Source organism: Delphinapterus leucas, chromosome 13 (assembly GCF_059928025.1).
Source record: "Delphinapterus leucas isolate spDelLeu-1000000601 "Yukka" chromosome 13, BTC_Dleu_Yukka2, whole genome shotgun sequence".
Classification (NCBI taxonomy): Eukaryota; Metazoa; Chordata; class Mammalia; order Artiodactyla; family Monodontidae; genus Delphinapterus; species Delphinapterus leucas.
Genome location: NC_143141.1, coordinates 65,269,344 through 65,286,886, shown reverse-complemented (window position 1 = coordinate 65,286,886; position 17,543 = coordinate 65,269,344). Strand labels below are relative to the sequence as shown.

At 39.3% G+C, this 17,543-nt stretch overlaps 1 protein-coding gene across 2 annotated transcripts in view; it reads left to right on the top strand.

The window, feature by feature from the left end:
- Positions 1-16,788: 16,788 nt before the first annotated feature.
- VIT (vitrin) overlaps positions 16,789-17,543 on the top strand; it is a 123,304-nt gene continuing 122,549 nt past the window's right edge. For both annotated transcript variants that reach the window (XM_022574095.2, XM_022574093.2), the window contains exon 1: positions 16,789-17,475. The gene's annotated coding sequence lies outside the window, so the exon portion shown is untranslated. The remainder of the gene's footprint in view (positions 17,476-17,543) is intronic.

Sequence of the window (17,543 nt, the reverse complement as noted above, 5' to 3'; positions counted from 1 at the left end):
TATTTTTCTCCACTGTATTTCCTTTGCTCCTTTGTCAAAGATCAGTTGACTGTCTTTATGTGGATCTGATTATGGTTTCTCTATTCTATTCCATTGATATATTTGTCTATTATTTTGCCAATACTACACTGTCTTTTTTTTTTTAACTTTTTATTTTATGTTGGCGTATAGCCAATTAACAATGTTGTGGTAGTTTCAGGCGCACAGCAAAGTGACTCAGCCATACATATACACATATCCATTCTCCCCCAGACTCCCCTCCCATCCAGGCTGCCACTTAACATTGAGCAGAGTTCCTTGTGCTATACAGTAGGTCCTTGTTGGTTATCCTTTTTAAATATAGTAATAGGTACCACACTGCCTTGATTACTGTAGCTTAATAATCTTGAAGTCAGGTAGTGTCGGTCCTCTGACCTTGTTCTTCTCCTTCCACACTGTGTGGGCTATTCTGAATCTTTTGCCTCCCCAGATAAACTTTAGTATCAGTTTGTTAATATCTACAAAATAATTTGCTGGGATTTTGACTGGGACAGAGTAATTTTTGAGAGTTTATCATTGTAATCAGTAGGAATGCTAGTCCAAAACAAGTATCAAAGTCTTGCCCAGCACTGACTGATTTTGCTAGAAAAGTCTAAATGTCCAGACCCTGTTTTCAGTATTCTTAAAATCCAGTTGGAAAGAAATGGTTAACACAGGAAACAACTAGAGAACAGAAAGGGCAATGTATGACTTAATATTACTGGGGTAATAAAACCAGTCAATGCATTAGGAGTTCAGAGAAGAAAAGGATTCAATCAAATATATTTTCATATATGAACATCCAGGTTCTGTGCATCACCCAAACTTTCCTTGAAAACTCTGTTTGGCATAGCGTATGCGCAAGGCCACGTTTTTGAGTGTGACTGCTATTTCTCAGGTACCAGAGGTCTAGGATTCTGAGATGGCCTAATGGTACCTTGTCAGGCAATAAGGATCTTGATAATGTATACGAAGGCTTGCCCTTGGCCAGGACACTGGAAACAAAGTTCTTAATAGAAATTCATTATTCTTCTTTCTGCTTATGAGCATTCAGCTTCCACGGGTCCACCCTGGATTGCCCTGGGGAGCGAGGTTGACAGATATCTGTAGTGCTTTACTAATCAGAATTTGAATTCTAAGAGTCCAACTAGCTAATTCAAGTAATATTCCAACAAGAGAAGGAGAAAGGCAGAGAGGGAAAGAGAAAAAATATTTGGGTAGCTTAGCCATCTTGACTTTCACTAACCTTTGATGTTTGAGAACACGGCTTCACTTAGATCTCTTGTGTGCTGCAGTACATAAAGGCTATGATCTGCCTTTGAACATTACATACCTTGTGAACCTGTCTGCCAAGTCAATTAACTTTTACAATTCCATCTCCAATTGAGAACTGCAAAAGAACATTCTCATACTGTTGCTATGAATTAAAGAGAGCAAGAACTCCTCAAAACTGAAATCTTTTAAAATCCTCAGAACTATCAAACACAAACCATGGGATAAACTGCAATAATCAGAACAACATATAGACTGCTGATCGATTCAGTGAGAGCCAACCACGCACTTCCTAAAAAGAAGAAATTCTAAAAAAAAAAAAAAGGAATTCTATCTGGCTTCTTGGATTTAGTGTGTGGCAAGGGAGCCCTCTGATACCTCCATGTATTGATCATGACTTCAGTTACTACAAGAATTTCACAATCAAAATTCATTGCGTACAGGAGAAAGGCACTTTGCACAATGAAATTCAAAAGCAGATTCTTTCTACAAACCAGCTATCTACTGAGATCCTTGAGCTACTGGGGTCAGAATGAAAGAGTGGTCAGCAATTGCCTAGTGAATTTTTGATAAATAAATTAAACTATTCTCAGGAAATAAGATTTCTATTCTTTTTAATAGCATCTTGGCTTCTTTTTTTCCTAGAATAGTCTGATATTCAGTAACCCTGTTATTACCCATGTGCTCAGCCAAAAATGTTCACATTGTTTACGAGTTTATAAGCTACTCATAGGAATATTTAAAATATTATGCTTCTATCTCCAAGCATTTATTTATTTAACAAACATTTATCAATTTCTGCCTGTCTTCCAGGCTCTGTATCAGGCCCTGAGGATAGAGTGGGAAGCAAAACTTAGCTCCTGGATTTAAGTTCACAGATATTCACAAATAATTATAGCAAGTGATACATACCCTAACAGAGTGGCCTTCAAGGTCCTATGGAAACTCAAGGAGGAGATGACATATAAATAGAGAAGGATGAGCAGGCGTGTGCTTGGCAGAGTCTACAAGGAAGGACATTCCTGGCAGAGAAGCTGTACCTGCAAAGACAGCAAGGGGTCACTCCACACAGAACAAACAGAGTAGGTGGTCTCCTCTGGCTGTGCCCACGGTACAGAAGGAGAGGGCTGGGAAAGAAGCCGGGTAGTCAGTGGAAGCACCCTAGAACTGGTACACCATGCTCGGGAGTTTAGACCTCCTCCTGCAAGGAGCGGGGAGCCACCGAAAGACGTTAAGCAGGACATAATCAGATTTGTGCTTACATATTCCTCTGGAAACAGCACAGAGAATGGACTGGAGGGGATAAGACTGGAAGCACAGGAACAAGTTAGGAATTTATACAATTGTCCATTCAAGAAAGGATGAGCACGATGTAATATTATTTAACCACTGAAAAGAATTAAAGTACTGTACATGCTACAACAGGGATGAACCTCAAAACACTATGCTAAGTGACAGAAGCCAATCACAAAAGGCCACATATTGTATAATTCCATTCAAAAGAAGTATCCAGAATTGGCAAAACTATAGAGATATAAAGTAGCTTCATGGCTGCCAAAGGCTAGGAGGAGGAGGGACTGGGAGAATGGTTAAGGGGTACTCTTTGTGGGGTGGTGGAAATGTTCTAGAATTGGTTGTGGTCATAGATGCACAACTCTGTGACTATACTAAAAGCCACTAAATCATACACTTTAAAAGGGTGAGTTTTATGATATGTGAATTACATCTCAATAAAAATATTTTTTCTAGAAAAACAATGAAGTGGGAATGAGAGTAGTGACAATTCTCTGATTCTTACTGGCTGAGCTGGGTGGATAGGGCCACCACAAATCAGGACAGGGAATTCAGAGGATGACAAGCTCCTCTGTGGACATTTTGGTTTGTAATGCCTAGGAAGTGTCAAGATGGTAATGAATAATGGCCAGGGGAACTTAGAAGAGTCCAGGCGGAAAGATTTGAAATATTCAGCACATACTTTGTACTAGTGTCTACGGAGGGCACGTGGGGTGAAAAGAGGCCAGGGCTAGACCACTAAGTAATGTTGTGTTTGAGGGACAGAAGAGGTGCTTTCAAAGGAGAGTGAGAAGAAGCTACCAGAGTGCAAAGAGGTAAATAAATAGCCTAACACCTGCTGAGCCCAGTCATGTCACTAACTCAGTGTTTCAAAATACTTGGGAGCATTTCCAAACATGATTTTGTTTAATCAGGGAATCTGGTGGTCAACTGGGCCCATTCTGGAATCTGTAAGACTGCCATTGCCCTGTGACTCAGCCCACTAGCTGGACACCCACCACCGGCTTCGGCACTGTCCTGAAACCTAGCCTACCTGCCTTTGCTCACCTGTCGCAGGATTGGGAACATGCCGTTTTCATTTTCCCTGTTCTGCTAATGAAGTGATTATGTTCAGCTTTCATCATAATTAGCACTCATTTAGTTCAAGTGCTTTGTAATTAATCTTTCATGCTAATTAATCTTGTTATACATTAATACATCACAAAACATGCGAAAGCAAAACACTTATCTTACTTGCAAATTAAATTAAGCTTCTTCACAATAAAAGCAGAGTGGAAGGAAACGTAACTAGACAAATCGGACCACAGAAAACCTCTGTTTGCTGAAAAACTGCTCTGGTCTGCATTAAATTTTGCATTCAGAAAATTGGAAAGACAAGCTCAGCCAAACTATACCTTGTCCCATTTTTCTCAGTTAGCGGGACATCCTTTCTCAACTAGCTTATGATTTAAAAAAAGAAAGAGATTTTTCAAAACTCATTTTTATTCTTTATTCGAATTTTAAATGTGGAATTATGAGGAAATGCTGCCAAGGTAGGTGTTGCAGATTATGTTCTTTATTATTACCTTCCAAGCAATAAACAGGCCTTACTTCTGTAAATCCTGCTTTATGATTTTATACAATCTCTTTCACGTATGTTTTCTGTTTTGATCCTCACAGCAACCTGGGGTGGAGACAGCACAGTCAGAAGAGAGGCTGTCTGTGTTTAAACTCTGATTCTGTTTCCCTAGCTATGTGGCCCTAGGCATGTCACTCTCTGTCTTGTTTTCTTATTTCTGAAATGATTGCTACTCATTGGGGTTGCTTGAAGATTAAACGAATTCATATATGCAAAATGCTTAGAACTGTGCCTGGTATAGAGTAAATGCTCAATAAATATTACCATTGACATTTGAGCAACGTGGGGAAGGGGGATGGGTTAGGGACAATGACTACCCTCCCACCCCTGTAGTCAAAAATCTGCAAATGGTCTTCCCTGGTGGCGCAGTGGTTGAGAGTCCGTCTGCAAATGCAGGGGACATGGGTTTGTGCCCCGGTCTGGGAAGATCCCACATGCCGCGGAGCGGCTGGGTCCGTGAGCCATGGCCGCTGAGCCTGCGCGTCCGGAGCCTGTGCTCCGCAACGGGAGAGGCCACAACAGTGAGAGGCCTGCGTACGGCAAAAAAAAAAAAAAAAAAAAAAATCTGCAAATAACTTTTGACTTCAAAAAACACTTAACTGCTAATAGTCTTTTGCTGACCAGAAACCTTGTGAAAACATAAAACAGTCAATTAACACATATTTTGTATGTTATCTACATATATTTTATGCATTCATGACATACCTTTTTCTTAGTTTTTCGATATTTCTAGGCTATAAGGTTCGTCTGCAAGTTTTTTCAAACTGCCACAAATCCCCAAAAAGTTTTTTCTATATATTTATTGAAAAAAATCCACATGTAAGTGGACTCACGCGATTCACACCTATGTTGTTCAAGAGTCTGCTGTATTAATATTGTAGTCACCATTCTTATCAATGTTTCCTGAGACCAGAGGCATAGAAAGACAAAGCTATTCAAATAGCACATAGCAGGACTCCTGTCCCTACCTATCAGGATTTCAGATGCTTTTCCCTCGGCCACTGGGCCAGTAACAACTGGGGCTTTGGGGCACAACACAGTACCTTAGTGAATACCCCCAGAGGACTCTGGGTGGTGCTGAACCAAGGGGGCCTCCAGGATCAGAGTGCTGGAAAGGCCCCAACTGCAAGCCTACCCCGTGAGGGCCAGGCTCTTGGCTGGCTAACCTCCAGCTCAGGGATGCAGCATAAACCTTGCTAATTATTTGTCCATCCAGATGAGAGTCACCTAACACACATTTCCAAATGGTAATCTGCCATCTTTTTCTACATTAAGACCCAAACATTATGACAAGCATGTTGGTCTGTGTGACCAGGGTTTGTGCAGGCATTCTTGGTGTCCCTTCCATAAGGGACCCAGGCCCTTTGTTTGTATCTCTTAAATGGCACTCTGAGCCCTTCTTTTATGCACGTGGCAGGAATCTGGTTTATCCCCAGGTGCATCACCTTGCCTTGCTCCCCATCAAGGCCTGGCTTCCATTTGCTTCCATTCGTATGGATTTAGGAGCCAGCACAGTAGGATGTCATAGGAAAGCTCTAAAATCTCTTCTGTACTTCTCCACAGCACTTATAAATATTAAGAAAAGGATCTGATTCCTGAATCCTCTGATCTTAACCAGAACAAGCCATATGATAATTATCATGAATAATAACAATTTGTATAGCAATTTGCAGATTACAGGGGTTTTTCTTTTTTAATCAACTTTACCTCATTTGATACTCAAAACGGTCAGGGAAATTATATTCCTCATTTTACAAATAAAGAATCTGAATGTTCAAGTGCCTAGTTTGAGGCTAAAGAGCCAAAAGACATGAATAAGGTTTCCTGATACAAATCTGATATTATTTCTACAAAAACTTGTTACCTCTTTCAAAGTATATTCTGGGTATGAATTTTCCATTTGTTATGTCATCTTTTTTCCTTTCTAAAGATTTATTTTTTAAAATGAAATAATTTCAGATTTACAAAAATGTTTTAAAAATAGTACAATCAATTATGCATACAGTCAGTCTTCTCTATCCACGGGTTCCGCATCCGCAGATTTAACCAACTGCAGATGGAAAATATTTGGGGAAAAAATTGCAGAAAGTTCCAAAAAGCAAAACTTGAAATTGCTGAGCACCAGCAAGTATTTACATAGTAGGTATTAAAAGTAATCTAGAGATGCTTTAGTATACAGAGGATGTGCATAGGTTATATGCAAATACTACACCATTGCATATAAGGGACTTGGGCATTCACAGATTTGGGCATCTGCAGGGATTCCTAGAATCAATCCCCCACGGATACAGAGGGATGACAGTACTCTTCAGCCAGCTTCCCCAAATACTTACATTTCACATAACTACAATACAATCATCAAAATCAGAAAATTAGCATTGATACAACATCATTATCTAATATTTAGAATTCATTTAAATTTCACCAATTTTCCCATTAACATATCTGATCTAAGATCAAATCTAAAATCACATGTTGCATCAATTGTTGTATCTCCTTAGTCTTCTTTAATCAATAACAGTTCTTCAGTCTTTGTCTTTGATGACCTTGGCACTTTGGAAAAGTACGGGGTGGGCCAAAAAGTGCCTTCAGTTTTTAAGTAAAAATAAAAGACATATTTTTCATTTTCATCAAGAACTTTTTTTTTTTTTTTTTTTTGCGGTACGCAGACCTCTCACTGTTGTGGCCTCTCCCGTCGCGGAGCACAGGGTCCGGACGCACAGGCTCAGCGGCCATTGCTCATGGGCCTAGCCGCTCCGCGGCATGTGGGATCCTCCCAGACCGGGGCACGAACCCGTGTCCCCTGCATCGGCAGGCGGACTCTCAACCACTGTGCCACCAGGGAAGCCCCCAAGAACTTTATTGAACAATGTATTCACCGTTTTGTTCCACTACCTTCTGCCATTTTTCAGGCAACTTCGTAATTCCATCTTCCCAAAGCTTTTCATCTTTTTGAGCAAAGAATTGTTCCAGGTGCCTTTTACAGTCTTCCAGAGAATTGAAATTTTTTCCATTAAGAGAATTTTGTAAAGACCAAAATAAATGGAAATCCGAAGGTGCAATGAATATGGCAGATGAATCAGAACTTCCAAGCCAAGCTGTAACAGTTTTTGCCTGGTCATCAAAGAAACGTGTGGTCTTGCGTTATCCTGATGGAAGATTATGTGTTTTCTGTTGACTAATTTTGGATGCTTTCCGTCAAGTGCCGCTTTCAGTTGGTCTAGTTGGGAGCAGTACTTGTTGGAATTAATCGCTTGGTTTTCCAGAGGAACTCATGATAGAAGAATCCCTTCCAATCCCACCATATACACAACATCACCTTCTTTGGATGAAGACCAGCCTTTGGCGTGGTTGGTGGTAGTTCACTTTGCTTGCCCCATGATCTCTTCCTTTCCACAGTGTTGTACAGTATCCACTTTTCATCGCCCGTCACAATTTGTTTTAAAAATGGAATGTTTTCATTACATTTTTCAGTAGAGAATCACGTGCAGAAATATGGTCAAGAAGTTTTTTTTCATTTAACTTATGTGGAACCCAAACACAAAGTGATTCACATAACCAAGCTGGTGCAAATGATTTGCATGGCTTGATGTGGATATTTTGAGTATGTTGGCTATCTCCCACATGGTATAACATTGATGGTTCTCAATTATTGTTTCGATTTGATCGCTATCAACTTCAACTGGTCTACTCGACCGTGGAGCATCATCTAGCGGAAAATCTCCAGCACAAAACTTCAGAAACCCCTTTTGACACGTTCGATCATTCACAGCACCTTCTCCATACACTGCACAAATCTTTTTATGTATTTCAGTTGCATTTTTACCTTTCTTGAAATAATAAAGCATAATATGCTGAAAATGTTGCTTTTTTTCTTACATCTTCAATAGTAAAATGGCTACACAAAAATTCACCAATTTTGATGAGTCTTGTTTTAAATGTACACTGATAAGACAGCTGTCACATAACAGTCTAACAAAACTGTTTTGAATGAAGTTAAAGACAACTAAGTGCTACTAGAGCCATCTTACAGGAAAAAACCAAATGAACTTTTGGCCAACCCAACACTAGCCAATTCATTTGTAGACTGTTCCTCTATTGGGGTTTGTGTGATGAGTCCTCATAATTAAAGTCAGCTATGCATTTTTGGAAAGAATGCCACAGAAGTGATGTTGTGTTCTTCCCAGTACATCATATTAGGAGGCACAAGATGTCAATTAGTCTAATTACTGATAATGTAAACTGTGATCACAAGGTTAAGTGGTATCTTCCAGGTTTCTCCACTGTAAAGATATTTCCCCTATTTCATTAGTAAATATCTTCTGGGGAGATACTTTAAGACTACATAAGTATTCTGTTTCTCATCTTCTTTTCACTCACTACTTATTTGCTGAACAGTAATTTTCTATTTCCATCATTCTTTCTTCATTCATTAGTTGGAATTCTTTTCTAAAGAAAAATGGTTCCTCTCCCCTATTTATTTATTTATGTACAAACCCAAATATGATTCCTTTATTATACGTGTTTTAATTTATTAATATCATTACTTGATTTGTTGTTCAAATTGCCCAGATTTGGCCAGCGAGAGCTTCTTCAAGTTGGCTCCTATATTCTTTTGACATGTTACCATCGTTTTTCTCACTAGCTCCAAAATGGGCCAGGTACATCTTGTATTTTCCCATCCCCAGCCCTAAAATCAGGTGTTTTCTGAGTGTATCTGATTTTGTTTATTGAAGAATGATATTTAGAAACAAAGCTTTTGTTCTATATGCGCTCATTTGTCATGGGGCTTCATTGCCTCTAGGCATTCTCAGCAAGCAAAGCTAAGACACACACACACACCCCTATATAAATTTCTTTGTTGGTAAATAGAGATAGTGTTACTCTTTATTTACTAATTCTTTTACTTTTAATAGATTTCTCTTGTTGAATTGCATTGGCTAACATCTCTAGTACAATACTGAATAGTAGTAGAGATAGTAGGTATCCTTGCTGAGTTTCTGATCTTAGTGGAAATGCCTCTAGAGTTTCCCCTTTAAGTAAGATGATGGATTTTAGGACTAAGGTATATATGTCATGTTAAAGTATCCATCAGTTCTTATTTTCTTGAACATTTTTATCAGCAAGAAGAAATCCGAATCCAGGCAGAAGGTATGGGAAGAAAGACACAATGGCAAACATGGACGCTGATAAAACATGGCAGTGTATTAACTATAAAAATCTTCACACCTCTCTTCATCCACCATTGCCATAGCCTTTCTATTGTCAGAGTCTCATTCCCTGCCCCTGGACTTTGGGGTTAGTCATTGTTTTGGCCAATGAAATGGCTAAAAAGAAATGACAGTGTGCCAGTTCTAAGACTAAATCTTAAGAGCCCTCACATATTTTCTATTGCCCACTTATGACTTTGCCATTGCCATGAGAAGAAGCTCTTCCCCCGTACAGCTGTTGCCCTGCAGCATGGGCACCCAAATAAATACATATAGAACAGAGGTTCCCTAGCCAAACACAGACCTATAATGAGAAGCAGATCTGTACAGCACAGCACAACACAGCTTAGATCAGCAGAGCCCCAGCTGACAAGTGTTCAGTGAACCAATCCTTTATTTTAGATTCCATTTGCTTACTTGGCATAAAAGGGAGAAATAACGCCTATAATCTCTTGCCAACCATTTTGAGCCCTTGTTTTGAATAAGGTACTTTTGTATTTTGCTAATCTGCCAGACCAGCAGCCTTTTTTAATGCTAGGATCTACGTTATAGCCTCCAGTTCCCAATACTATTCTTTAGGTCTTTGAATCTCTTTTATGCTATTGCAATCACAGTGATTTATCTGCATTTATTTTTTGTCAGTTTGGCCTAGAATATTGTGGGTGTTGTCTAATATTTGATACAGTGGTTCCAGCTCATTTCTTTCAGGGAGGCATTTGGGAGTAGTAATCTTCCTAACATCGTTTTTTTAAAATAGCCTGAAGAAGAATATGAATTCTATTGGTCCACTATCTCCTGTGCACCATTAGGTTTACCTTTTGAATCATAATCAATAACTCCTATCTAATCTCTAATCAATTTTCCCTCTGATTTATTCTTAAGAACTCTTCTTTCTAGTTTTGGAGGCTTTTACACTCTTTGGCAAAATCTCTTTTGACTTCCTATAGTCTACCATTTGTAGGTTATTCATGCTCCCAGTTTGGCTCCTTCAATTTTTTGAAAAACATGTTTTCCTTGTAATAACCTCTTTGCTTCTAGCAGATAGGGATAACATAAACTTAACAAGAGTTAATTACGTTAGCACATTTTCCATTCACACCGACACTACGCAAAACATGTGTACTAAGCGGTGATATTCAGTGGTGTCCAGGAAACTGAAATAACATCTGGTTGCAATAAGCTTCCACCAAAGTGCAGGGAGATAAAGTCCCCAAACTGCTGTAAAGGAGTTCAAGGCAAATCATATTTCTATGAAAAATTGATGTAGCATCAAACATGATATAGCCTTAGACATTTCAGTGAGCTTGTGTTATGAAAAGTGTAACTCTTGTGTTTTATACCTGCCTGCAGTAAAAGTATCAGAAGTGTCTGAAAAGGCTATCTCATTACTTAGACTCTTAAATTGCCATCCTGCATTTTTAAAAGTCACATAAAATAATGGATTTGTGATATGAAGAATGCATTGATATCTCTTGAGTTTTATCTCTGGAGTGAAAAAAAATGAGGCAGTATTTTAAAAAGCCACCAAGTTCAGTGTTTATGACAATAATAAAAACTTTCAATAGAGAATGTTCTAAAAGAGATTTGAGTTTTTATACAGGATACAGTACAAGACTGAGACACTAAGTTTATGTAGTGACAAATAGTCATTTAGGAAAGAACTGATGCTTTCAAGCAACCATAGGTGATTTACAAGCAAACAGAATCTCAAGTAGTAATGCAGGAAAAACTGAACACCACAATTTCTGTTCTCAACTGGAAATAATCTAGAAGTTCAGTTAATGCCAAGCAGCAAGCTCAAGGATACTTACCAGGAAGCTGTGATCTTGTTTTAGTTAAAGAATCTCAAAGATTTCACTGAAGCTACCAACTTGACTATTTTGTAAGTATTGTTTTGCTGCCAGGCTTGGGAGTGGAGTGTTGAGTCAGTTCTTAGCATCATCATCACTGGTCCACACAAGGCTCCAGAACTTTTGCTTTTATGTTTTTTATTCCATTTTATCCCAATTCTCCACTCCCATTCCCTTTCCCCACAGGCAAGCATTCTAATGTATTTGTAATCATTCATTTAGTTAATACTTATTGTATGTATGCCTATTATGTGTCAGTTCAAAGGGACAGGAATACATCAGTGACCAAACCAGAATTAAAAAAAAAAAAATTAACTGCCTTCTGGGAACCTACCTTCCAGTGATGGATGCACAATGAAAAATTAAGTAGTAAATATTATTAAAGGATAAAAAATACTATGGGGAAAATAAAACAAAGAAGAGGAAGTAGAAATGCTGGGAGGTAGGGCTATTTTAAACAGGTTGGCCAAGCAAAGCCTTACTCAGGAGGTGACATTTGAATAAAGATGTGAAGAAGGTGAGCATGTAAGACACGCAGATATGCAAGAGAAGCCCTTGGGAACAGCCAGTACAAGTCTCTGAAGTACCAAGGATCTGGTGAGTATATATTCACTTATATATATATACTCACATGCTCTTGCAAAATGTATATTGTTGTTTTAGGTGTATATATGTTAATTTTCATAATTCCATTTGTAATAGTCTGGGTTCTCCAGAGAAACAGAACCAATAGGAGGTATACACAGAGAGAGAAATAGAGATATACATATAGATATAGACATAGATATAGATATACTATAAGAGATTGGCTAAGGTGATTTTTGAAGGCTGAGAGGTCCAAGATCCACAGTCAGCAAACTCAAGACCCTGGAGACCTGATGATATAGTTCAGTCCAAGTCCAAGTCCAAAGGTAGGAGAAGACCAATGTCCCAACTTGAAGACAGAGGCTGAGAGAAAGAATTCTTTCTTACTCAGCCTTCTGTCCTATTCAGGCCTTCAATGAATTGAATGAGGCCCACCCACATTGGGGAGGGCACTCTACTTTACTCAGTCTTCTGATTCAAATGCTAATCTCATCCAGAAGCACCCTCACAGACACACCCAGAAATAATGTTTAACCTAATATCTGGGCACCCAGTCAAGTTGACACATAAAATTAACCATCCCAGTATTGTATTGGTTTTCTCATCCTGTTTCTTACTTTTACTCAGAATAACGTTTTTAAGATCAATAGTTGTGGTAGGCAGAATGCTAAGATGGCCCCCACGATCTTTGCCCCGGTACATGATGATGTTATGTTACATGGCAAAGCAATACTGTGGATATAATTATAGTTACTAATCGGTTGACATTAAGACAAGAAGATGATCCCAGCGGGCCTAACCTAATCACGTGAGCCCTTTAAAAGCAGCTGTCTCTGGCTTCTTGCAAAAGAGGAAGTCAGAGAAAACCCAAGCATGAAAACGATTCAACGCACCGTGACTGGTTTAAGGATGAAAGCAGCCATGTGATGAGGAGTGGGGTGACCTCTAGGGGTTAAGAGCAGCCCCTGGCTGACAGCCAGCAAGAAAACAGCAACCTCAGTCCTACAACTGCAAGAAACTGAGTTCTGCCAACAACCTGATTTGGTGGATTCTCTCCCAGAGCTTCTAGATAAGAACCCAGTCCCACTGACACTTTGTTTTTTTTCTTTTTTTGCGGTATGCGGGCCTCTCACTGTTGCGGCCTCTCCCGTTGCGGAGCACAGGCTCAGCGGCCATGGCTCACGGGCCCAGCCGCTCTGTGGCATGTGGGATCTTCCCGGACTGGGGCACGAACCCGTGTCCCCTACATCGGCAGGCGGACTCTCAACCACTGCGCCACCAGGGAAGCCCCCACTGACACTTTGATTTCAGCCTTGTGAGACCCTGAGCAGAGAACTCAGTCACACAATGCCTGAATTTCTAACCTACAGAACTACAAGATAATAAATGTGTGCTGTTTTAAGAAACTAAATTTGTGGTAATTTATTACACAGCAATAGAAAATGAATACAGTAGTGTTGCTGTACATTTTATTTATTTAAAAAACACATGCAGTAGTGCTTTTCGCTTCACGTGAGGCAAGATTCCAAGAACTTTACAAGTATTCATTCCTTTAATTGTCATAACTCAGAGATACCGGTTTTATTATCTTTTCCCATTTTACAGATGAAGAAACTAAGAAACAGAGAAGTTAGGTTACTTGCCAAATGGCAGGTGCCAAAACCAACAGTCAAACCTAGGTGATCTGGTGTGGGATCGTTGTTCAAAGCCCGCATCTGGTTCTTTGCTTCTAGCTTCTGCATAATATTTCATACGGTGCATCTCCCACACTTAACTCTTAATTTTCTAGGGATGGATTTCTCATGGCCCTGCACAAGAAGCTCACCAAAGACTATCCCACAAGGAGTTTCATAGGTCCTAGGGTACACATGTAATGTGACTAAGTACTTCTGCATGGTTCTCTAGAATAACCCCATTTGTCCACACCACCAGCAGCCCATCAGGGCCACCGTATGTCTGCCATGGGCATTTTCCAGCCTTGCAATTCCAGCCAGTCTGATGAATAGTGATATTTCAAATGGGTGGAAGATCTAAATAGACATTTCTCCAAACAAGACGTACAGATGGCCAAAAAGCACATGAAGAGATGCTCAACATCACTAATTATCAGAGAAATGCAAGTCAAAACTACAATGAGGTATCACCTCACACCGGTCATAATGGCCATCATCAAAATATCTACAGACAATAAATGCTGGAGAGTGTGTAGAAAAAAGGGAACCCTCCTACACTGTTGCTGGAAATGTAAATTGGTACAGCCACTGTAGAGAACAGTATGGAGATTCCTTAAAAAACTAAAAACAGAACTACCATATAATCCAACAATCCCACTCCTGGGCATATATCCAAAGAAAACCATAATTTGAAAAGATACACGCACCCCAATGTTCATTGCAGCACTATTTACAATAGCCAGGACATGGAAGCAACCTAAATGCCCATTGACAGAGGAATGGATAAAGAAGATGTGGTAGATATATACTGTGGAATATTACTCAGCCATAAAAAAGAATGAAATAATGCCATTTGCAGCAACATGGATGGACCTAGAGATTGTCATACTGAGTGAAGGTAAGTGAGACAGAGAAAGACAAATATTATATGATATCGCTTATATATGGAACCTAAGAAAATGGTACAGGGACTTCCCTGGTGACGCAGTGGCTAGGACTCCATGCTCCCAATGCAGGGCGCCCGGGTTTGATCCCTGGCCAGGGAACTAGATCCCATATGCATAATGCAACTAAGAGTTTGCATGCCACAACTAAGGAACCCACACGCAGCAACTAAGACCCGGCACAACCAAGTAAATAAATAAATATTTTAAAAATAATAAGGGCTTCCCTGGTGGCACAGTGGTTGAGAGTCCGCCTGCCGATGCAGGGGATACACGTTTGTGCCCCGGTCCGGGAAGATCCCACATGCTGCGGAGCTGCTAGGCCCGTGAGCCATGGACACTGAGCCTGTGCGTCCGGAGCCTGTTGCTCCACAACGGGAGAGGCCACAGCAGTGAGAGACCCGCGTACCACAAAAAAAATAAATAAATAAAAATAATAATAAAATTTTTTTAATTAAAAAATGGTACAGATGAACTTATTCACAAAACAGAAATAGAGTCATAGACGTAAAAAACAAGCTTATGGTCACCAGAGGGGAAAGGGAGGGGAGGGATAAATTGGGAGATTGGGATTGACATATACACACTACTATGTACAGATAACTAATAAGGACCTACTGCATAGCACAGGGAACTCTACTCAATACTCTATAATGGCTTATACGGGAAAAGAATCTAAGAAAGAGTGGATATATGTATATGTATAACTGATTCACTTTGCTGTACATCTGAAACACATTGTAAATCAACTATACTCCAATAAAAATTATTTTTTAATATAAATAACTAAAAATAAATTAAAAATTGAAATTTAAAAAGTGAGAGAACTGAATTTCAAGGAAATTAAAAGAATTTCCTGAGCTCTTAGAGATATTTTTTAATTAATTAAAATTATTTAATCAATGTAAAAAAGTGATATTTCATTGCTTTTTTTTTTTTTTTTTTTTTGCTGCACGCGGGCCTCTCACTGTTGTGGCCTCTGCTGTTGCAGACCACAGGCTCCGGACGCGCAGGCTCAGCGGCCATGGCTCACGGGCCCAGCCGCTCCATGGCATGTGGGATCTTCCCGGACCGGGGCACAAACCCATGTCCCCTAGCATTGGCAGGCGGACTCTCAACCACTGCGCCACCAGGGAAGCCCTTCATTGCTTATTTTAAAGGAGAATTTCTCTCTCTCTCTCTCTCTCAATATTATTTTTTATTGTGGTAAATATGTATGACAAAAATTTTGCCATTGAAACCATTTTTCAGTTGATTAATTCATTAGCATTAATTACATGCACAGTGGTGTGCAACCATAATTATGTATTTCAAAAACTTTTCATCACCGCAAACATTATTGCTTTTCGATTTGCATTTCGCTTTGAGCATCTCTTTATATGCTTTCAGTACATTTATATTTGATTCTGCCTTATTCACCATAAGAAAACAAATTAAACTAACGAAAGAAAAGAAGCTCTAAAGCCTAACATAGCACATTGCCTCAGAGTCAGACAGCCTCGAATTTGAACACCAGTTCTTGCCTTTCCAGCTGGCTGACCCTGGGAAAGTCACTTAATCTCTTTGAGCCTCAGTTCTCTTATCTGTAGTATGGAAGTAATAGTACTGACCCCTCTGGGTTTTTCTAAGTATTAAATGAGTTGATATATGTTGAAGGCTTATCACCATTCCCAGCATAAGTATTTCATAAATGGCAATTAGCATTATTATTAATAGTAATATTATTAATTATGTTTGGGCTGCCATTTCATCCAAACCTTCCCAGACTCAAAGGGTGGGACAGGCCATCCTCCATGTGGCAGTATCATCCTTACCACCAGTGGACCTAGGCTCACGATTTTGTGGAGGAAGAAACAGGATTGAGAAAGTATTTAAATGCAGAACCAAGCGAAGGGGAAAAGCTTCAAACCATAATCTTAAATAAGGAGCAATCCCCAGACTGCTATGCTAGTAAGGAAGATTTTCCTCCTCAGACTGGGCTGTGTGAGTGCCCAGTCCCCAGCAGGCAGTGGACGGACTCTGTGCTCCCTTCCATCCTGCTGAAGAGAAGGAGCTGTCATACTGATAAACATTTGAATCTCAAGGAGTACCAGATGTACTTTTTTATGGTCTGTTTTTAAGATGCTGTGATATGCTAATGTATGTTTTGGGTCTGAATCCCTTCAATTTAATTGATGATACTAATATGTAAGTAAATAAAATCCGGTAGGTTTCACTTATTATGTGAGCTATCCATCATTTGTTGTTTTGAAACATGAGTCAGGTTTTACTTCCCACTGTCATTACCTTGTGTCCTCTTCCCAGCGGCATAGACTACAGTCATTTCATTAAACTTGCCAAAATGTAGAAAGGACCGAAGCAAATTAAACCAAAAAATAGCTTTAACATGTAGGAAAATTATTTTTACTCCAAAAATGAGAGTCCAGTAGAATCAGCTCAGTAATGTTTGCACAGTTTTCTTTCTTTATGTAGTTTAATCCAGCTGTTCGCTAACATTTGAAAAAGAAAGAGAAAATTTAATTGCCCTGCTTAAGTCAATTTTAAAGTATACTTAAAATTTTCCGTTTCATCTAGGTGCTTCTCTGCTACTTTTTAAAATTTCTAATTGTAGAATTTGCTTGCTGAAAAGGTGTGTTTTGGGATAGAAAAGAATATTTAGAAATCCTTAACCGCCGCCCCCCACACACACAAAAAAAAAGTGGGCGTGGAAATTTGAAAGAGTACCGCCTAATTCAGCACTAAAACCAGTGTGAGAAGCAGTATGTGTGTGTATGAGTGTGTGTGTGTGTGCATGTGTGTGTGTGGTATAAAATGTGCTTTTCAAAGTGCTGAGAGGTTGATGGGAATGTTTGATTAGCTCCTCTCAGAAGAGAAAAGGTGCTTGGACCTCTTCTTATTTCTTCTTTAGAATAATTTGGATGGGATCTGTGATGCAGAAAAGCTTAAAGAAAAAAGGATATCCATTCTCTGTGGTGGAAGAATTTTGAAAAAAAATTGCTTTCTTCAAACAAGGTATGTCTGATGAATTGCTAAGCTATGTAGATAGTTTGATTTCCATTCCTTGTTATGAAAACATGAAA